This window comes from Acromyrmex echinatior, chromosome 17 (genome assembly GCF_024713525.1).
Source record: "Acromyrmex echinatior isolate Ae372 chromosome 17, ASM2471352v2, whole genome shotgun sequence".
NCBI classification, from domain to species: Eukaryota; Metazoa; Arthropoda; class Insecta; order Hymenoptera; family Formicidae; genus Acromyrmex; species Acromyrmex echinatior.
Genome location: NC_141868.1, coordinates 925088 through 948244, shown reverse-complemented (window position 1 = coordinate 948244; position 23157 = coordinate 925088). Strand labels below are relative to the sequence as shown.

At 33.8% G+C, this 23157-nt stretch overlaps 1 protein-coding gene and 1 long non-coding RNA gene across 5 annotated transcripts in view; one reads left to right on the top strand and one right to left on the bottom strand.

Moving 5' to 3' along the window:
- Positions 1–3126: 3126 nt before the first annotated feature.
- Positions 3127–23157, bottom strand: part of LOC147906810 (uncharacterized) — a 61488-nt gene continuing 41457 nt past the window's right edge. The window contains exons 2-3 of one of the 2 annotated variants that reach the window (XR_015547844.1): positions 3950–4279; positions 3127–3254 (exon numbers count right to left, since the gene is read on the bottom strand). This is a non-coding gene — a long non-coding RNA (uncharacterized LOC147906810). The remainder of the gene's footprint in view (positions 3255–3949; positions 4280–23157) is intronic. The other variant, XR_015547845.1, reaches the window with a different exon arrangement.
- Positions 19866–23157, top strand: part of Myo10A (unconventional myosin 10A) — a 48260-nt gene continuing 44968 nt past the window's right edge. For all 3 annotated transcript variants that reach the window (XM_087414889.1, XM_011066153.2, XM_011066152.2), the window contains exon 1: positions 19866–20170. The gene's annotated coding sequence lies outside the window, so the exon portion shown is untranslated. The remainder of the gene's footprint in view (positions 20171–23157) is intronic.

The window sequence follows — 23157 nt, the reverse complement described above, 5'->3', positions numbered from 1 at the left end:
AACGTTATTCTTTTTTTAAACTGCATAATTTATTTTCACCACAGAGATAAAATAGCTGATAACGTGTCTTTCTTGGATTATTAAATTTTGGCTATCCAATTTTCGCTCTTCTCCCCCCCCACCCCCCCCCCCCCCGCAGATGAATCTGAACAATCTGATTTACATTTTCCCGCTCAATTTTTCGAGCGTTCATACTTGCGTGCGTTCCTATCGATTTATATCTGACATAACAGGAGGCGGAGGGATTGTCCGTATATCAATATTATACCCGAGACGATCTTAATATCGGGCGTATCAATGACACCTTACGCAGGAGGCACTTCAGGTATACCGCGCACGTATCTGCGCGGCCTATTACCGGAGGTATAGCACGATCCGGTTGTATTGCGTGGTATTAATTACAACCATTAGTCACGGTGTCCGTGAATTACAGCGTGGTTTGCAATTTTGGTCGGTCGATAATCATCATACGGTCGTCCGATATATACTTCTTCGACTTGCGAGGCAATAGTTTCTCCGTGGCAAGTTAATTAGTTGCGATACTGTTTACATTATCGAATTGCCTCCTGTCACAGTCGACAGGAGAAAATTCTAATATGATGCGATCCTAGGTTATGAGCTTTCTGAAAAGTACGATTTCAATATTTTTTTAAAGACAGGTCTTTTATACATTTTAATCGTTCAACCGATTAAGTTTATAAAATTATATGCCCGAAAAATATCGATATAGAGCATTATGTTAGTGATAATATTAAGGATGAGAAGTTCAATTCGTGAATCTAGAACTTTAATTGAAGATCTGAACGACAAAGATTCAAATTTATTGAATTATAGAAATTAAGATAAAAGAGATTCTATTAGGTCTAGAACTTCAAATTCTGGAAATGCATATGATACGTGGGAAAATTTAGGCATGTAAAAATCCAAATCCAAATTGCTCGTAATGCCATATTATTATTAAAGATGCATTCCACTTTACGCATGATGCACAAAAAGCGACAAAGAATCCTTCTGTTTCACGCCAATGCGCGCATTGATAGAGCAAAGACACGCCCATATTTCTTAGATTGCCCCACCACTCGTACACATCAACTACCTCAAATTACAAAGTAAAGCGAAGAATGCGATATTTAAAAATATGACAATATTTTTTCTGCACGAGTTCCCTGTTTACACGCAGGAATTATTTCGCTGCATCTAAGCGCGAGAAACAGTTAAAAAAAATAATTTAAAAAATAAATATGTAATATATTTAATCTACATTTACGTGTGTTATATGTAACTTCATTATCTTAAGAAAGGAGAGGCGATACATTCAAAATAACATCATCACAATTAAACTTCTTGAAAATGACGATTATGTAGGTGCTATCTTTATGTAAATCCACGCAATAATTTATCAACAATATAAATATTTTTTTATTTCCTTTGTATATATCTAGATGTTAAATTTAATACGTTTTTGCGTGCTCCTAAATGGAGTACTCAAATTTTTAGTTTAACATAAGCTAAATATGTTAAAAAGTAACATATACAAATATCATGCAAACAAATGTAACACTGACACAATTCGGAAGCGAATTGTGAAAGTATATTTCTTCAGTAAAATTAATATTTATATATTAGTTGGATGTCCCTTGATATGGAGGGAGGGAGATGGAATCGCTTCGCATGAAAAGTCGTATTTCCTTAATCAGTTCACTCCGTACCTCTCTCCCTGTCTAGAGTTATTTGACTTTTCATATAAAAAAGAGAAATAATTATTACCTTCAAGGTCAAGAGCATGGGGGTCCCCTCTTTCTATTGTAAATAATTATCTATAATTTCTTATTATATTTTATATGTCATAAAGAAATATGTTTTATTAAAGAGAGTATTTTTTTCTTTTGCCAAAATGTCTAGTCTCGGTTCTGCTTACAAGAATGTTAAGAATGTATTTCTACATTATTTCTATGTTATTTGATAAATTACTTGTAAATTGCGTTATTTAAATATTGAAAAATGTTCAATATCAATTCAATTTAAACATTCAAATAACATAATCACGTTATATTAAATTAATACACAGATATATTAAAAATTTAATACAATTGTAACGTAAGGACCGGTTTTAGCACAAGATAAATGTTTTTCACTGTGTACGTGTACATTTATGTACACGTATGAGTAAAGCAACGTGTCATTAATAATTTATTGCATAGATTTGTCTAAATAAAGATAATACCGATACACGTCACTTTCACAAGCAGTTTATCAAGATAATTACGGTGAGTAAAGTTATTTCCAGTACATCGAGTATCATGCTCTAATATTATAATTATAATTCACCTGTACGGTTTATTCTGTTTTCGCGCATAAATCGTCGAAGCGAAATGGAGTGATGTTAAAGGAGTGCGAGAACGACGCAATGCGCGAAACGGCGCGGCGCGGCGGATGCATCCTCAAGACAATCTCCTCGGCCAGGAGCCTTCCTGAACCGTCCTCGCTTCCCTGCGCGTTGTTTATGTTGTTGCCACCGATTTCATCGCAAATTATATTGCAGCAAAACGAACGCCGCTAATTACACTACTGCCTACCACCATAAATTACATAACGCGCGTATGGTTTATAGCGTGCATAGCGTACACGTCTCGCACCCCGCGTTTACAGAAATCGTTCGGCGATGTCGGCGTATCCGCAAACATGGAGGATTCTGTCTCTAGGACCAGAATCGAGGTTACGGTTCATCGATCATTCTGCATCGCAGTTCTACCCAATTAGAACTGTTAATAAAGCTTGTTGTGCAAACTATGGTTCGCTTGAACGCGGTTCCTTGCGCTAACCGTAAATGGATTATGCAGTTGTTGCATTATGCAGATAGTACTGGTGCAGAAATAAAAATTTTATTATACATTTGTCATTCGTGTAGTTTTTCTTGTTTCATTCATGTTTTCAGCTCATGTACGTTTTTTACACGTTATCTATTTATAATAATGATAAATTGTTTTATATAACCCGTCAAGTCTAATATATTCATGTTTTTATGATATGCAACATTGATATTAAATATCGCAATCTCGAAAATAATTAATACATATAAAATAATAATATTTATCAGTGGACTTGTTCAAATTAATAAAAAATATATAATAAAAAATATCATACAAAAATATAATATATTTTGAGGCTTTCACAGGTGTTTTCTTCAAGATTCATGGAGCGTTAGCATTAGTAGTGGATCACGACATGGCGATAACCCGCAAAGCCTTTGATATCTATAAACAAATATAGTATAATTATTATAATTATCGTATCTATTATATTTTGTATTTTTTATATACAGTACAAATTACATAAGAAATAATTTGATAGATTTATTGTAAAATGCAAAACGTTCAAGTCGTCCGAGAAAGTTATATTAATTAAATAAATATAGATGTATAAATTATATTAACAAAAAATGTAAAAATTATACGTTTTTTAAATAGAAATGTGTACACATAAATTGATTTATATGTATATTCGAAACATATGAATTTTACGTTTGTCATTCATATGATTTTACTTGGTTTTTACTGCGCATCTGATTCATCTATTTCGTTTTTTTTTTTTAGCTAATACTAAAATTTCCTATTTTAGGTTTTTTAATTATTAATATTAATCCAATAAAATATACATATAAACTGAAAATTCTATATATTCGCAGAGTAAATTCATAAAAAAATAATTGATCATTTACAACTAAAAGAAAAAAATTCTTTTTAGTTGCTTTAATTTAGCTGTTTCATAAAAGAAACATATGATTTACGCATTATTTTTGTGAACTAATCCTTAATCTTTAGACTTTAATAACTTTAAAAGCTTTATTTTAATTAATATATCTTTGCTTCTAAGAGCACGCAATTTTAAAAACATGTACGTAGAAAGGGCCTGTTTGAGCCTAACGCCAGCCCTGTGCAAGTATGCTCACCGTCGCCTTTGCATAAATACTCGAGATATCGCGTGAGAGAAGCACAGTGACTTGGTTGCATGCGCCAAACTCGTTACCGGTTTTGTCCCAACAAATTAATTACCCTCCATCATTTGCTTTATTTTCTAGCGCCGAAGGCATAGCTGTTAATCGGGTTATCGAAGCTTACAGCCGTCAAAAACCAATCGATAAGACGCAAGTATTCAAGTTAGAAGGACTTGAAACATGTGTTCTAATCTTCATCTGGGCTTCTGGTGTTTTGAAAAATGTTTCTTGGTATTACTGCTGATTATTTGTCACCACCAATTAAATACCTTTTTAATCAGTACCCTGTTGAAAAATTTATGTAAAACATTTCACGTTTCCCAAACGGCTTACTCAATTTTTCGTGTTAATTTAATATAGAATGAATATATTAGAAAATAACATGCAAACATTATATAACAATTAACACAAGAATGTAACACGATTTGGAAATAAATTGTTATAGAAACATTTCTTCAACAAAATTAACTTTTATATGTTAAATTATAATAATACATTCATCATTTATTTATTTATTTATCTTAAAATTTACGTTTTAAAATTACATTATTGTTACATTATTTGTTCATAAATTACGTTATTTTAAGAGAAACGTTAAATATGAATTTAACATAAACTATCCAAATAATGATTAAATAAATATATTATTAGGTGTTGGAATTAATTCGTAGCGTTTTACAAGTGATGGGAAGTACTTTCATTAATGTATTTTTTAATGCTCATGTGAAATAAATAACATTCTTTCATTAAAAAACGCTACGAATTAATTCCAACACCTAATAATATTTGGATGTGTTAAAAATTCAGTATTAAAATTTAAAAAAAACCTAGTTTTAACATAAATACAGAAAATTTTTATTATTGTAATGAAAAACTTACACGATATGAGCTGATTCTTAGTGTTTGAATGCTTTGATGTGAGTTTTTTTATGTATATACATAGATAGGTATATGCAATTCTGCAAACTACTTAATTTGTGATATCACTACTCTAATTTTGTTTATAATTGCGTTTCAAAACTGAAAATACTTCGCGCAGTTTGCAAAAATATTCAAGATATAAGCTTATTGCTTATTCAGTTCATACTTTCCATTATAATTAGTTCAATTAATTGTGTATTCACATATCACGATTTTATGACACTTATATTTTATTGTATGTCTTAATAAACGTCTATCTTAAATATAGTAATCATATTATATACGTAAAAGAAATTGAAAACAAATAGATTAAGTTACGTATGATCAAAGTATACAACAAATTCGAGAGAAGATGAGATAAACGAGATATGCGACTAATTCCAATGAGAAATCAGTATCTCCAAGTGTCGTTTGCAAACATCAGCCATGGTTGGCTGTATTCAGATTCCTACCCACGAGAATATATCCCACGAGATGGTATCGCTTTATCCTCGTTGTTCATCGAATGTTATCTATCATCAAACAAGGACAACATGATACCTGGTGAGCATTCGGGTGCACACCTAAAATCTAAACGCATTCCTTAATCGAGCATCGAAAGTAGGTCGCGAGAGGCGAAAGGATACGAAAACTGAAAAATCACGGACTATAGCCGTACGTCGGGGGTAAGAAGACGAAATTAGCTACTAATATCGGATCGATGCGGTCGACGCGACATCGCGACCGTTTCAGGAGAGTGTTAATAAAAACGAAACGTTTTCAAGCAGAGCCGAGAGCGTCGCGTCGTGACGTCCGATCTACACGGGCGAGCGGAAGAGGCGGATCCTGCGAGCGCGAGAACTTCTTGAAACGACTTTCGCCCCGCCTACGCCTCTTTCCCTACCATAACCCCCCTATCGAACGAGGTACGCGGTAGGGGTAGTGGAACCCCCTTCCTTCCTGCCGCTCGGCGGAGGACAGTTTCGATTGCTAGCCGACGAGGAGGCGAGCGGTGGTTCAACGTTGCTATGGGAACCGACGAAAAGCGTCGCCCGGGATTGTTCGAAACAATTATCCGGCGCTCAATTCCGCTCGTAGTCTCGCGCTGCGTATCTCCTCTCTTTCTCACGAACGACGCGCGGCGGCTCGCAAATCGTTTACTCGGATAAAAATTCCCCAACGACGTCGGGAGTAGTGTCGTTGTCGATAGCAAATTGTTTCTAAGATAGTTTTCTCGGGCGATTTGTGCGCTTTGTATTTTACAAATGCTAGTACACTAGGACTAGGAGAAAAAAAATGAATGCAATTATTATGATTTAATAGTCATTTTTAGTGTCAATTATATTGTATATTTTTTGATACAACTACAGATATAATTATTGCTAACAGTAATTATAAAAATGGAATTCCTAATTGTTAGGTATAAATGGATCAGCTCCTAATCATAATTATTTTACCATGCAATTATATAGTCACGAATACCAAACCCTTTTCTCTCAGTATACTTTAAATGTAATTTGTATTATTTTCAAGATTATGAGATTTAACGTTAATGTCAAGTATATCATAAATACATGATTTATTTCATGGATTCAAAATTTGCAAAATAATTTATATATATGTAAGTAGATAACGAACGACATGACGGAACTTATCGGTTAATTTATATATATAGAAAATGGAAATCATACTGTCAAACATTTTACAATGTACATTTGTTAACTAATCCGATAATTATTAATCCACTTTAAAACAAAATGCAAAAAGTTTGTACTGGAAGTGTACTGTAAAACGAGTCGTAAATATTTATAAAAACTCAGAAGTTTCTTCTAAAAATAATTATTACAACGAGTATTTTGTTTATAATCGAAATTATAAGCAGATCTAAATCTTTAAAGTAGAAATTCCTAAATAATTTTTGAATAAATTAAAATCAGTCCTTTTTATTTTGGTATGCAAAATCTGTTAATATTTTGTAAAATTACTGAAAAACAATTAATTAACAAAAGTAATGTTTCTATATAAAATATGTATCACATGAATAAATAATATTCTTTAGCTTATCATTTAAAAAAACACACAATTAAAATCAGACTTTTTGTTTTAATAAAATTCGATTAGACGAAATATACAAAGATATTTCGTCGCTTGCACACTTTTTCATCATTTCCTTTTACGAATCAGCCATCGTGATGCGCTGTATCCCCTTTATTGAGCAAAAGTTAAGGGAGCGAAGAGCAGATCCAGATCATATGTAAGAGCTCGCGTGGTTAAGGCGCCGCGATTCGGGCAAATGTGTTTCACGCTCCGCTAAGCGACGGCTCGATTGGAGATCAGAAAGATGTGCGGCAGCACGACTGCCTCTTTCGAATATAAAATGCATACAACCGAAATGAAAAATTCCGTACACTCGCTGCAGAATTTTTCACGACCTTCTTATTCTTGCGATTATGTCGTCGTGGCAAATGAGATCACATCAATCACTGATAAAATAAAGATTGATAAATGAAAATAATTTCGAATTTAAATATAAACAAAGGATTATTCCATGTATTGACAAATTTGTTATTTATATGTATACATGTATAGATAATAAGATAAAATAAAACCAACAACAGAAAAAATATTGAAACTAAAAAACGTGACTAACAAAATTCTACATGAAAAATTCCTTGTTATAAATTTTTCGAATTTTATTTTACTTCACAATTCTCGTTGAGGTGTATATTTAAAAGCGGGGAGGGGGTTGAAAATTTCGCGTTCGATACGGGTTTTCTACCGGAACTGTACGAGGCAGTGCCTCGGTTATTTTCGCGTACATCCAGACATCGTTTCCGCATCACGTCTCCGCTATTCGCTTCGGTTCACCTGGAAATAAATATGCACTCCTTATCGTTTCTAGCCAACCGATCAAAGAGCAATGATCCTGGAAGTATCGCATCGGGTAACCGACGAAGGGTGTATGGCGAAAATATTTGCAGGAAATACGCCCTCGATTACGGTGCGTAAGCAAGAATATGAGGGCGAGGCACTGTGGGATATGTACAATTTTCAGTTACGAAATAGTTCGACTACACTCGAAATTATTGCACAAATAAACAATAGAATTTTTGCTTAAATACAGAATTTTTATGAGAATTAACTAATTATTTTGAAACTACTCGTAAACAAAGAATTGTGCATATTTTTCAATAAGAAATTATAACTGAGAAACAAAAATACAGATTTGACCAAAAGTATAAAGCACCAAATTGACATAATTCTATGTCTAACGAAAAATAAATTAAGAAATAGAAATTTTATTAAAAAATAATAATTTACTTTCAGGACAATTTTAATGTTTTGTAATTTGCCTTTGTCTTTTATTGTTTCTATTATTTATCTTTTTAAGATAATGCAATAAATTGAAAATACTTTATACTACTCTTATGGGTTAAGGCAGTATATTTTAGACATTCATTTTAGATCATCACAGTGAATAATTTTAAAGATAATGTATAGGAACTCTTATTTCCGAAAAAATCTTGAGAATAGCCATGTTCACGAGAATGTTTATTTTTCAACTGTTAGAAGTTTTCTTACTGCTGATTGGATTATATTTTTAGATCTAGAATCTAAAGGAATAGTCCTAATCTCAAAGAAAAAACTTACAACTTTTACATAATAAACACTATTACTGAGAGAATGCGGCTAATAATATGTCAAATATTTCGATGCAGCCAAACATCAAAATGTGTCAGCGATGCATAGGTACATTCGAGTCGCCCAATTCGCTATTAAGTTCCCGGACGGTCGATCGATCGATCGATCGATCGGTCGTTTCGACGATGTTAAACACTTACTCGGATCGTTCGTACGCGATACGCGAATAGCGATTAATTATTGGTCGACCGTAATCCGGCCGAGTTTAAATGTCGAATCGGGGCTTCCCGAATCGCATTCGCGCGCGCGCCGTGGCGGCGGACAACGGCACGTGATTTGTGGCGAACGTTTAGAGGACGAAATTGCGCGCCGCGCGCGACCGAGTAGGATCGACTTCGCACCGAGGTGATTAGACGTTATTGATGCCGCGAGATCTGCACGACAAACGCCAATGAGCTAACTAAATCATTCCGAGCACCATTCCGCGTGAAAACGGAAAATTCCCACAGGATTTCTTTATCCATAAGTTTCGATAAACCAATCTAAATTATTCTTAGTTCTTACTGATAAAAGTTCGTATCGCGATAGACAAAATAATGCGTGAAATGATAAAAATACGTTTGTATAAAACAAAACTATCATTTTACTACTAATTTCTTTAATTAATAATCTTATCTTGAATTTTCTATTTCATCGCATTTTGTAAGATTTATATTTACTTACAAACAACAATATACCGCTTTATTTCAGATTTGATACGATAATGTATAATTTATGTTCTAGTATACAGCAAATAGAGGGATACGAATTACAACTCGAAATTCCGTTAAAGTTACATAAAATTGGAAATCTTCTTAAGTTGAAATTCTTCTTGAACTCATATCTACATGTTTAGAGAATTCGTCGAAGGTTCTTGAATTATTGGTTATTAAATTTATTGCTTGTCCACGCGCGCGTGCATTAAACAGGCATTTATCTCGCTGGCGTCATCGCCGACTTCCGTCGTTATTTCAACGTTATTTCGTCGCCATTTCCGGCACACGCTTAAGCAAGAGTTATGAGTGTCACGTTATGTTAGTGATCTTTGTCCCTCTTTTGCGCTATAAAGCATTCGAGTGAACAGGAATTATAAATATATGCTGAAGTAACGTACGAAGAGTGAAATTCGAAGAGTGAAATATAAAGTGCACGCACTTGTTTTTAAAATAAATTTTACCTCTTAAAATTGATGACTGAAAAAATACCAGAATTAAGAATATTTGACAATGAAACGTTAGAAACGTCAATGTATTTTCTCACAATACCATAAGAATTGCATGTGTTCATTCTATTCATAATTTATTTATTTTTCCATGAAAAGTTTTAACAGTATTTCTACATAATAATTGACAAAGATATAACGGAAAAAAATGAAAAGGAGAGAAATATTTCCTTTATTTATTATATTATGGATGTGAAGTAATTTTATGCGATACAAAAACAACATATTAAATTAGAATATTTTTAGATATTAGGTCATTTAAAAAGTATCCACGGTTTTTCGTTCAATTTTTGAATGAAAAAACCGCGGATACTTTTTAAATGATCCAATATTACGCTATAAATATACGAGATGAAGGAGTGCGCGAGTGCGTGATGATTCCAATCGAAATAGATCGGTGATCGTTCTGGCACAAAGATGCCGAAGGGCTCGGAAGTCAAATCGAGTGAAGTCTGCACCGCTCAGCTTCAGATCGATCGAAATTAATCGGACACAAAGGGATGAGTGGGAGAAGAGTGGCGACCGGGATTTCTGACGATTTAATTTCAGGACGGTTTCTATCGTCGTGCACTCGACAGCCGTGGAATCTCCCATTCGGTTCTGCCCGTTGACCGCTGCTGGGCACGCCGCACGTTCGATCCCTTCTGGGTAAGTCGAGGACGCCGCGGCGGCCATTAGTAACCGAATTAATTAGGCGAATCGGTAGCGCGGCTGCGATGCAGTTACAATTAATCCGCGATGCCGTTCCGCACGCCGTAATTATTGCGGGGATGCCTGCGCGATACTTAGACGCTAAAACATGGCATCAGTATAGATACCTCGCTTTCGATATTGATCGTTTTCGATTTATCTTGTATATTGGTTTCCAACGCATCATTCTTAGTTCGAGTTTAAATATGTGTTATATTTAATCTCTTCTCTACAAAATTGGATTTCCAAGAGAAATTTGCGCATTATATTATTGTTAACACTTTTCTTTTGTTTCACCAAATAGAGAGAAACTACATAAGAGAACTTTTAATTATATTTTACCACAAAATTTGCTACAAATTTCATCGTGTTTTGTGATAAACGTAGGACAATTTAGCAACCTATTAAATATTATCATTATAATAATAGGAATTTTGAAATATACGAAAGACATTATTTATAAACTACATAAAAAAAATTACCAAGCAAATTGTAAATTGATTTAATGCAAAATAACATTAACAATGCGCTTCGCATCATTTACACATTACATTTTAAGACAGATTAGTTAGACACTATTGTATTATTAAATTGTAGCGCATATAACTTCCAGGAATTATCAGGATTAATTTTTACACATAACTAAAAAGTACTATCAAAGTACATCTCTCGATTATCTTTGTTTTCGAAATCCAATTTTAAAATCGGTAAACGATCTCATAATGTTGTGCTTTTTATTCTATTTTCAATTACGAGAAATTGAACTCCGCCGCGTATTATTTGATGAATGGCTTTAGGGTGAAAAAAAGAATGTGATTGAACACACACACACACACACACACACACACACACACACACACACACACACACACACACAAAGAGAGAGAGAGAAAGAGATTGCCTTTAGAGCTCGCTTAGCTCTATAATTTTTAGCATCTTTGATTCCTTTCGGGACGGACTTTTGGCTTCGTTAGATGTTTCCTCGGATGCGTCACGGTGTTCTCGCACGATGCTAATCGATTCTTCACAGCATCCGCGGAACGCCGAAATAAGAGTCGGCTCCGGTTCTCAGTAAGAGAGTGATCAAGTCACGAAGAACGAACAAAACTGTCAAAATGGATTGCCTCAATTACAGGAATAAGAGAGAGAGAGGCGCGAGTATCGAAAGGAAATCCGGTAAAGAACGAACGTTGTAATAAATCGATAGAGATGTATCACAAGACGCTTAGATTACATTAAGAGAGATAATTTCACTGAACAGATTTTTCAAATATTCGATATACAATAATACTGCAAAAGTTTTGACATTCTAGCAACCAACTTGAGTGTTCAATATAATTGAGAGGCTTGCCCACAAAAATCAAATAAATCCATTTTTTAAACCTGAGTTCAATATAATTATTTCCACACTTTTCAGATTTATATCTATGTAAATTTCTACATGCTTCAGCAAAATTGTTCTTTCGACGCAACGAAGATCTTGCGAGTTAACATCAAAATGTGCTGAAATGTATTAATTAAATAATATCTTCATTTTTATTAATACTTCATTTTTTTACACCAATATACTACAGTATATTAAGGAAATGTAGATTCGTGATAGATCTGGTTATTGATAAAACTTCAAAGAACCAATCTCTGTAATTACATTAAGTATTACGTAAGGTTAAACAAAGTGAAAAAATTGATTATATTTAGAATTTTATCTTCATTATCCATCACATTACCCTCATCACATACCCTCACTCAATAAAATTCTTTTAGCTAGAGTCACTTTATTTTTCGATCGTACTTGGTCCACATCTTCCTTTATGAGATTATTGCTGAGGATCGCCGAAATGAAAACGAATGGCGAAAACAGGAAGGCTAATACGAGGTTGGCGAAATTAAAATAACGACTTGATTTACGGGTGAACTTTCCCACGGTCTTCGGCATACGCAAACTTGGAACTTCTTCCTTCGCTCTTCACTATCGTCATGAGAACAAGGAGAGGTGGCCCTCCGCCTCTCATTCCTCTTTTGGCCACCCTCTCGGCCGACGTTCTTTATTCAAAGTTGTAATAACGTTTGGCAGATGTTTCTGATATAGTGGCGCTTTATTCCGCGAACTTTTATCGAGTCAATTTAAGTTGCGGCGAGGGGCTACAGTGATTGCAGGAGGGCCAAGTCGCCTCCCTCCTCTCTTTTCACTCTATCACGACCCTCTTTTCTCTTTCTGTCGGAATCTTTTCGCTCTTCCTTTTTTCCCCTCTCTCTTGCTTACCTGAACTTGCCGTGCATATTCATTCTGAAGGAATCTGTGAGTCGCGGGACGGAGAACTGAGATAAAGTGAGAGCGCGGCCGCGTGAGAGCGCAGCGAAAAGTAGATAAAAGAGGCGGATGAGTAAATTGGTTCACCCCACCGAGCGGTGTGCCAAGATTTCAGAAAACTTGCAGGTGTCTTGCGTAATTCGATTTCGTTACTTTCGTACGTAACGCGAAACGAGAGTTTGTGGTACATTTATTTGTGTCTTGTTCAGTTAATCAATAAATGGTAAATAATAATTCTACACACTCGAAAGATTCGGTAGTGCAAGTCGGAACAAATGTATCGTTTTTCAAACTGAAGAAAACGAATGACACTTAATAAAGAAACTTACATTCAAAGCCGATAGACATGCACACAATATTTTGCATGAATCATAGAACTGATGATCGCGACACATTCCGACGAGCATATTGCGCGGCTGAAGGCGAAATGGTATGGCTTTGACTGCGGCTCGACAATGTAACTTTATTTCAGCTCACGTGCGAATCCAATCCAGGCATGATTTTCCATTTGAAATCGAGCGTATATCAAAAGGCAGGCGGCTTCATCCATATCAATCGAAAGAGAGCAAAGCGTCGTCCTTTGAATTACGAAGGATCCGTAGAAAAATCCTTACTCGATATCCTAAGCACATACTTAGCACCTTTGTTTGACTCTAGAACTTTTATTCTTATGCGTCTCAAGGGAATAACCACACTTGAATTCCGATGTACAATCTATCAGAAGGCCGGTGAAGTCCGATGAAGTCCGAAGAATTCCTCGAAGTCCGGTGAAGTCCGATAAAGTCCGGTGAAGTCCGATGAATTCCAATAAAGTCAGATGAATTCCAGATGAAGCCCGATAAGGTCCAGCGAAGTCCGATGAATTCATGAATTCCAATGAAATCTCATAAATTCCGTTGAAGTCCGATGAATTCCGGTGAAGTCCAGTGATGTCTTGAAGTCCGAAGTCCTGGTGTACATCTATTTTTTGAGTGATACCCCCCCCCCCCCAGCCCACGGTCTCAGTCCTTACTTACGCAACATTAAAGTAACGCGATTAATCGCGCACTATAAAGTATCTCTTTTGATGTTTCATTAAAAAGTAGAAAAATATTTATACACTAAAAAACATTTTGTATTTGTGTTAAAATTTTTGTCCTTGTTAAAATTTTTTGTGTTCAATGTGATAGTGTTATTTAAATATTTTAAAATGATATTCAACTCTTTTTGCGTTAAAATAATACAATTTATAAATAAGTAAACAATTAACTTAAAAGTAACATATTTTAAAATGTAAATTCTAAAATAAATGCAAAAAATATGTCCATTCAACATATTATAAATATTAATTTTTGAAGAAATATGCTTTCATAATTTAATTATAAATATTTATGTTATTCCCTAATATATTTATCTTATATCAAATTAACAAAAAAATTTAGGTGAATCGTTTGGAACACGTGAAATGTGCTAAAATTAACAAACTTTTCAACTGTGTAGTAAATCTTATTGTAAATCCAAAGTTTTCGTTCTTTATTAGTTTTCGATAAAAATAAAGACAGTTTATTTTTCATCGAAAATTTTTGAATATCCGATTATGTTCATAAAAACAAAGATTTAAATTTTTGAGACAAAACCAAACAAATAACTAACAAACAAGATTTTGTTTTCGTATTCATTCCTTTCTATTTCTGTCGGCTTTCATTTTTAGCTCGTCCCATATGCAGCGCTATATTACATTAGCGTACTATAGTTAATACACGACTGCTTGACATCTTTAAATGCAAATGTTTTGTTTGGCGACTTTATTCGTATCATTTAGCGGCTGAATGTAATTCGATGTTAATTTTATCGCACACTGGAATGACACATCCGTCGCGACCGTTTACGCAATACTTCAAAAGCCATCGATAAAAAATTATATCTCATCCTTTGTATTATGTATGATGATGAGTTCTGTCGAGAATTCCGTAACATTTTTTCCTGATTATATACTTGCAATTTATTAAAAACAAAAATAGCAAAAAGAGAATTATTCATGATTTTTGAAAAAACACAATTTTTTATTACATGTAACATCGTGTATTCCAAATTGAGACATAGGATATCTTAAAGATAAATGCATATTGAAATTTCTACAAATGAATATAAATTATTTATATATGTGTAGGCTCTATTTTCTATTGCAGTATTAGAATATCTGGTTATGTAGCTAAAGACTAAAAAATTATTCACACAGGAAATAATAATTTTCCAAAAGAAAACAAAATATAGATTGTACCAATAAATAATTTTATCTTCGATCATATGAATAAGATTCTTTATTACTCTCGTAAATGAATTTTGTTTCCATTACAATAACTTTACTTAAAAAATAATTATCTTCTTGAAAAAAAATATCTACATTTAAAAAAACTAATATAAAAAAATTATTACCAAGTCATAAAGAATAAATATTTCGATTTATGTCTGTTTTAATAGTATTTGAATATTTCGTGGCTTATGCTATAAACTTCCAGTTTGAACCCAACATAAATTGCCGCTACAGCGACGATATGTCCAAACTATTATTATGTAGGAACTCTTTTTATTATTGAGTGTATATATATATACACACGGCCTTCGATCAGATACATGACTATTTAGGTCTATTATAGGAATTCTACGATTTATTGCATTGATGTGCACTCTATTGACACTTTATTGACTCTCGATACCAACAGCTTCGAGATATTATTAAAACCAATTGATCTTATGAAAGTTCGCATGAAAAAATTTAAGTAATTAGAAGTAAAAAACTGATAATTTTGTACTAATTTTATAATTTATTTAATATTGTAATGTTTCGTAAACATGTATATATATTTAAAATTCAATAATACTCAAGTTTTATTTAAAACTACGATTTTAATGTTATCGTCCGAGCTTGATTATCAATCGAAATGATAACTTTAGAGAAAAAAAATTATAACTTTGCGGCAATATATATTATAATATTAAAGTATTATAAGTATACATACTCATTTATACATACGAAGCAGTTATATAATAAAAAATTATAAATTTAATAATGTATTATCAATTGTTGATAATGTCAACGCTCTTCAATTATTTTTGAGCTCTCGAGGCTCATTTTTAAGGTCTTCGTGCATACAAAAACTTAAGCAGTAATCAACATATTGGATTCGCTACTGTTTACGTTATGGTCTCTATTGTGATTGGTCGATTCGCTTACTGCTTAAATTTTAAGTTTTTTTTATGTGCCATGGCTTTTAAGATGTATTCCACTTGATGCTCGCAACCAAGGAGAGAAAACTTATTTTTTCTGTTTAACGCCATCTACAACATTATAGCTATAGCGAGGAAATTACAAACTTCTAACGATAAGTCATTCGTATTGTCGATACGCACTGATACCAATTGATATGGATATAAAAATAAAGTGAAATAGAGATTTTTTCTAAACTGTTTAGTATCTCTATTTTACTCTATTTCTGTGTCACATTGATCTGCACCTCTAATCTCTTGCTCACATGGTCCGTATCAATTACGATATCAATACGTATCGACAATATGGATGACTTAAAAGTTCGTGATTATCTATAGCTAAACTTGTAGATGGCGTTAAATCACGTTAAAATGGATAAAAACAAGTTTTCTTCCCCTGATTAAATGATTATGATATTTTCAACAGGAAGAATCCCGTTTAATTGCTTAAAAATTATTTGCCTACAAATTAATTGCCTACATGTATTATTGCCTACAGCTCGATTGCCTATTCTCTGCTTTACAAACACAAATTCTCTGTTTTAAAACACAAATTCTCTGCTTTGAAGACACAAATTATTTTGTTATATAATTTAAGTACTTGTAATCGATTTGTAGACAATAATACGTGAATAACAAACGTTTCCTTAATTTTGTATATTTGTACGCAAAAGTGCATATAGGCAATGGAATTGTAGGCAAATAAAATGTGGGCAAACGGTGTAGACAAAAGGCTCTTTTTTTTAACTATATTTAATAATAAAAGCAAGTCACGTTAAGTTTCATTAAGTTATAATTTTTACCTACTGACAATATCATTTTCGCTCTGCTTTATCTGCTGTTGGAAAGTTATAACCGGAAACTTTTTGCTTTAACGATAAAAGTCATTTTATAATACCTATATATAAATGTCTTATTTCACTTTCTTTTGCTTTACTTAACACTACTATACATATTTCATGTTGCAAAAAGAAATTAATGTCAAGTTAAGTGTCTTTAATCGAGACTGAAGACTACTACCATCTTGACCCTCGGTGAAAAGCAATCGCATCCAGTTGTCCTTATCCATTACCTTCAATAATATATCTTTAAAAATTTCATGTTCTCATTATATATATTTTCCTGCTTCAACATTATTCAATGTGGTAAACATTCTAAACCGTCGCGTAAAACGCATAAAACGTGCTGGTTAAATTTTTTCTTTCTGCTGAAGACGAAACGCATCGCTGATCACCATCATTAAGGAATTTCTTCGATCGCCGAAGGCTACCGCGTATCCTTCGCTCGTGAAATCGTGAAGGAACGGTGAATGGATACCTAAGATGCATTGCTTGCATACCTGTGATATTACAGTGCGTGCGGTCGCATTGCTGAGTGGCGAACAGGAGTCTACAATATATCGGTGGCAGCTAATTAGATTTCGGGATTGTTAATTGGCGGAACCTTATAATTACTCAAATATTTATGTGTTAATATTCAAGATAATCGAAGAAATAAGAATAAAAAGTAAGAATAAAAAGGGAATCAGATCAGTTGCATTTGCGTTTATGACTTTATCCTTGTAACAAATAATTATCGCAATTGCATTTTTCTATCCACTATATGGATTCAGATCCACAAAATTTAAGTTTAGCAATTATAACAATTAACATTTAAGATCGAGGCATTCTTTCATTAATTTATTATCATAGACCTTTTATATATTAAAGAATTTTAACTATTTAGAGTATTACATTTCAATTACCGTTAAAATTCTTTAATATTTATTTAAATATATAAATAATGTTGCATTCTGTTACCTGTGGCAATGAAATTAGTGGAACGCATGTCCCATTACCCATTTCCCCCATTCCCATCATGTCCATGCAAGGTGAACTTGATTTAATTTACTCGCCACGTGATCAGAAATGCCTGTTGTAAAAATAACGGCATCATTATTTGATCTTTACATTTGCTAGATAGAAGTTAACTAAATCGAGAATAAATAGATACATACCTCGCGTAAGATAATAAAATAAAGTGAAATACGCGAAAGCCGCAAAAGTAAAAAAAAAAACAATTCCGTTTCAACCTGTTAATGTAGCGGGATTCAAAAGGCAAAGCACTGCTTTTGATAATCCATTTTTACTTATTTTCCTATTGATGCGAATACAGTTTTTGCTATTATGAATAGCGCAAGAATATGACGTGAAAAAATCGAATATACAATATTTTGTATTACTTTGCATATCCCCATAAGAAAAAAGTACTTAAAGTTTTATTTGTATAATGTTTATTTCACTGAAATAAAACCTTATTTAAATATGGCAAAATAAAATTTTATTCTTAATAAATAAACCAACAATCTACTTTATTTTTTTTTTATAGTTAATGATATATTTTGCAGAAACATTTTGTCATTACAGTCAATTTTTTTATAACCAATAAATTTTCGAAAAAAAGACGTCATATATAGCATTTATTCCAACTCTTTTTCTCAATATATTACTTTAATTGTATAATAACAATTGTATTAATGAAAGGATACTTTATTGTATTTTTTGTTTCTAATCAATAAAAAAAATTAATACTTTTGTTTCGTTTTTATTCAGTACTTCTTTCAGACTTCAGTCAGAGAAAAGTCAGAGAAAGCTTTTTCTCACACTATAATCTTTCATTATCGAATCTTTATCTTTACGTTTTGTTCCGATTGCCAGAATTTCTTCAGTTTCGTTGATACGTTATCAAGATTTGATTATTATCACGAAAGTGACGGTAAAGTTACGGAAGTCTTTAGAAAGGATTCCCTCTCCTCCTTATCACACTTTGAGGACAACGGCCTCTGGATTAGATGACCTCTATGAGAGATTCTGATGGCCGCGCGCCCAACGCGAATCCTATCCTATTCACGTACGATTGTATTTCGGAAACGCACGAAGATAAGGAGGGAAAACGCACATCTGTACGCACTTGCAACGTGGCGCGCACGCAATGTGACATGCGCAGACTTGAATGCGGTCGCGTACTTCGAAGAATCCTTACTGGACCACGAAACGTGAGAGCTCTCGCACCCACTTCCTTACCGAACACGTTTGTCCACGAATAAATTAACATTCATTATACACACATCACGTTTCATGCGCAAGCATGACGCACGAGCTCCTATAGTTCATTACTCATATTTATGAAACGTGAAATAAGCGGTACGTAAAAGCATAACGAAGAAAATCAAAAGTCCAAAGTGTATGTGCAATGTACTCTCTCCGCATATTTTGTAATTTTCAGTTAATCTTGGATGGAATTAAATGAAACACAAAATTTCGAGACTGGTATAGGTACGCCGCTGTCCCGTGAGCAATTTACACGACGTTTCAAACGTCGAAGCGCACACCAATCGCGGTACACATTAAGTCTTTTTCTTATAGCTGAACAATATATACATATTTGATATTTGGTTAAAGTGAGAAAAAAATTATACGGTCTAGCGCAGGAATAAAAAAATAGACTTCAGGTAAATCGATCGCTCTAAAGATCTTTTTTGTACTCTGATTCTGTAACTCTTAAAACAACAGTTTGGTATCGTTATATTATCGTTATGCAAATATATATGATAAAAAAGTTATGTAGCGACAACTTAACGATGCCAAATTATCATTGGGAATTACAGAATTGGGGTACAGGTCCCTGGATCCACCTGTAATTTGCAACCTAGCTGAGACCGTGTGCGTAACGGTACATACAAACACAGCGTACGGTGGCTCCTCATGGTGGCGGCGCGAGTTACCTTCCTCTTAGGCGAGGTCGAGCGGCCGCATACCACGATCCAGAATCGCGTCGTGGAAGCCAGTCGTTGCTCGATCGTCCGCGACGCTCGGATAGAAAAAAAATCTCAAGATCGCGACGACGGGGCGGGCCCGCGGTTCGCGCGCAGTTTCGAAGCCGTACCCCAAAATAACGTGCGCGGATCCGTTTCGCGTTGGATCACTGTTACATACATTCCTTCCGGAGCCGCGTGGATCCTCGTGGAATTTCAGTCACGTCGCTCGATCGAAAACTCGTTTCGAAGCCTCATTCCAATCGGTTACTCCAACTGGTCTGCGCTACTGGTCCTGCTTCTGTCAAAGAGCACGGTGCAACACGTTCAGAGGTGAGTTTTCGATCGCAGCAAGTGATCTGAGAAAGTAGCTTCGCGATCAGCGTCATGATCGATCTCTTTCTTGTAAGCGGTATCGGAGATATCGCGCCGGAGACATCGATGCTTGTCGCGGCGATATCGTCGCTCGCAGACATGTCTTACGCATCGCATCATCGCAGTCATAATTAATATCGTTATGGCACGAGGTTGATTCATCTTCAAATCTAGCTTCTATTAATTAATTATATTTTTCGTAAAGTTTGTTTTCGCGTCATGTTGAATCAACGACAATGCTTCGATACAATTTGGAAATTGAAACATTGTTAAAAGCAGCAATGTACCTCTAATATAACACAGAAATACATATTTATGAATATATATTTTGTTATATTATTAAAAAATATGATGTAGTAAGCAATAATAAAATAAATAAAGAAAATTACATACGTATGCAGTGAAGAATTATCTGTAATTTTCTAAATAGTAAAAATTTTTCAAGAAGAGACTACAATAAATTAAAAAAAAATTAAATTTCTGATATTGTCTTTTTCTTCATATTATGAATTAAACTAACTGGCTGAAAGAACAATGTTTAGTGATAATCAAACGTATAAATAATAATAATCATATTTTTTTAATGAAAAATCTCTTCTAATTTTAATCTTCACGAATAAATTGACTGCTGGATACATTTTCAATCTTTGTTCAATTATTATATGTACGGGAATCAACTTATATTAATAATAATAGAAAATCCGAAATCGAAACATAAGACGTCTCTCTTAAAACATTTTTATAAGAACCGTCTAAAATGTTTATCAAGACATTGTAATGTCTGGAAAAAGTTTTATCTGCTAGAAAGAGAATCGTCAAGAAATCGTGAAAGAATTATTGTTTTAAATACCTGTCACCAGATGTGTCGAATTGGTTATTATATTCTGGAAAAAAAGGATTTTTCAGGTATATCTGATCCTAGTGTACGTGCAGTGTGTATGTGTGATGAAAAACTTCAATTCCTGATTTGTTTACCTATTCTGAAACGAGTGAAGATTAAATTAACAGTCATTTCTTACGCATCAGAAGCTCATCACCAAGCCAGTTGACAATAAAAAAATTTAGCTCGAATCCTAGCTTACAATTAGTCTCGTGTGCATGTGCTTACATGTGCATGAGACTAATGTGCGTACAACTTGTTCATAGTTGACCGTGTGTAATCAGTGTGAACAGCGTAATGAGATTAAATAGAATAAACGAGAAACAGTTAAGTTAATACTAGAACAAATATAAATCGATCTCATGGATCTATGGGGAATGATGTGAAATGAGGCTCGGATCTACTTGAAGATACTTGAATACCGCGACGAATTTGTCTATCTCACTAATGTTGAAATAAAGTTCATGTGGTTGACTTTAAAATGGCGTGCCATGGCGCACGACATTCCGGTCGACGCACGATTAGGCGAAAGTATTCAAGGACAATGCAACCGTGGAAGACGACGTTCCGCGGTTAATGGCGCCTACTCATGTCGTGGAAAATTGAAAAGAATACGAATATTTCTTAGTTTTGAGTCCCCCATCTAGAAATATGTGAAAGCTGAAACAAGTGTACGACCACTAAATAAATGTAGTTACAGTAAGACATGTGGAAAGACGTGTGTATGTTGACTTCATGATATATTTTTACTTTAGATAGTAATTCCTATGTGAGTAATATACTACATCATTCATGACACTCATGGAAAATTTAAAGCGATTTTATACTATATTTCTACGGTTTTAACTTTAAAAGAGTTAAATTTTGGATTTATTTTCATTAGTTTTTTATTTACCTTCGTGATTATTATCTGCTATATAAATCTTGCATACATTTTTAGACATCGCTACGTTGATTAAAAAAATGATACATTTTAGAATGAACAACTTTTCAGTACAGCATTTTTCAAATCCTAAATTGGAACGTTTTAAGGATAGAATAAATATACAATTTTTCTATAATATGATTTTCTTTCCATGTTATATTTTCAATTTTAATGTACTTTTTTTTAACTATATCACGATTAGTTTCAAAAGTTTGAATATTCATAATATAATCATCCATTATCAGAGTTGTGACACTTTTCCATATGAATAAATATATAAAATTTACTATTAATATACCGATATTTGCATCAACTTTCTTAAGATTTAGCCCTCATTGGATAAGAATAACATCAAAATGATATTAGAAAATTCTACACAATCAGTTAGAAATTTCTATTTATACTATAAATTTTATTTAATTCTAAATTCATAATGTTCTCTTTATGGTCAAGCGGAAATGATTGACGCTGAGGAAACTCGATCGCATGCGAACGGTTCGCCATGGCGTAGCACGAAAGTCCAATTGTGAATGATACAGAGCGAATAATAAAAATGCGGAGAGAGAAAGTGCTTCCTAAAAGCTGCTTTCTTATCGGCTAGGTCGGTCACGGGTTGAATTTCGTTCAAAAGACATGCCCCATTTGAGACACAGCGGTACTCGCGTTCAATCGAACGGTTTCGGTTGGACGCAACTATGACTTTGAAACGAACCGGCTATGTACAAGAGACAGGATCACGCACGATTAATCGCCCGGCTGACTCTTGCATCGATAGCCGCGAGAGAGGCGCGCGATTATGAATTACATAAGATCCTTGTATCACCGCGCAGTCGGCTGCTGCTTTCTCTGTCTGACCTGGATAACTTGCATCGCAGAGTTCCTATTCTTTCGTCGCCATTAACATTCGCTATGAAATTGTCGCTGGAGAGAAAGAGAGATAAAGAGATTTATTATCCTTCGAAATTTTTTACCTCTAACACGTTTGCAGTGAAGCAATATGCATGCATATGTTAACCTCGAGAGCAGAGGAATTAAGTAAAACTTGCAGTTGACCGAGGAGAATAATATTGTGATTATGTAGATGTATGAATTTCAAAAGAATTGGATTTGCATGTATTTTTTAATTAATATACTATACAT